Below are 923 nucleotides of genomic sequence, written 5' to 3'. Positions count from 1 at the left end.
CCTTGAGCAAACTGATGAGCAACGGATGACAGTGACAGTGACAGTGATTTAAAGAACTGTGGTGTACAAAGTGATTGATATTTGAGTTTTAGGCATATAATATTTTAACAGCAACCCCAATACCACTGTCAGTTTCCCTCCACCAGTGTTCCCATATTCCCTCCCCACCCCAGCCCCCACCCCATCCCCACCTACCACCTTGACACATCCCCACCTACCACCTTGACAGTCACATTACAAAGTTCCAGTGGTTGCAGCTTAGCTCTCATGTTTTCGGTGTTGTTGAGTCTGTGTTTTGGATCTCTGGCTATACCACTCTCCCACACCACCGGTATAACTGAAGCCCTGATGCTTGTTCACCGATTACTTCCTGTTCTTCTCCCCACCCCATTTCTTTCCTTCTCCTCTCTAAACACCATCCATGTTTCCAAAGGGTTCCCCACAGTTCCAGCCCCGGTGGTAGTATCTACCTGTGTTAGGGGTTTGCATCCCGCTATTAGACCCTTTTCCAAACTCCAGGTTCATGTCCCTGTGCGGGTGTGGCGGGGGGGGGGGGGGGGGGGGGAGGCCAGGGCACAGACCACTTCCTGGAGGCTTCCTTCTCCCTCTGCTCCCTCTCCTGGAAGCTGTGGGCTGTCCTGGCAGGCTGGGGACTCTGAAGTCTAGAGCATGGCTAATCCAATGATGAGGGAGCGATGGGGTTTGTTGGGACCATAATTTATAATGCTAAGTTTATATAATTTAATTTTTAGTAATGGCTGTGTTGAACAGCTGACTGGCAAAATTCCTGAAAATGGTTCCAATCTGCCCCTGCTCAGCCAGCAGCACCCGGCACAGTCCCCCCCACCCCCCCGCGGCCCCCCTGTCATTCCCCCCTCCCCCCGCGCAGTGGACTGGGGGAGCAGAAGGGCTCACTGTGTTCC

The sequence above is a fragment of the Sorex araneus genome, chromosome 3 (assembly GCF_027595985.1).
Source record: "Sorex araneus isolate mSorAra2 chromosome 3, mSorAra2.pri, whole genome shotgun sequence".
In the NCBI taxonomy this organism is placed as follows: Eukaryota; Metazoa; Chordata; class Mammalia; order Eulipotyphla; family Soricidae; genus Sorex; species Sorex araneus.
Note: the sequence above shows the minus strand (reverse complement) of the source record.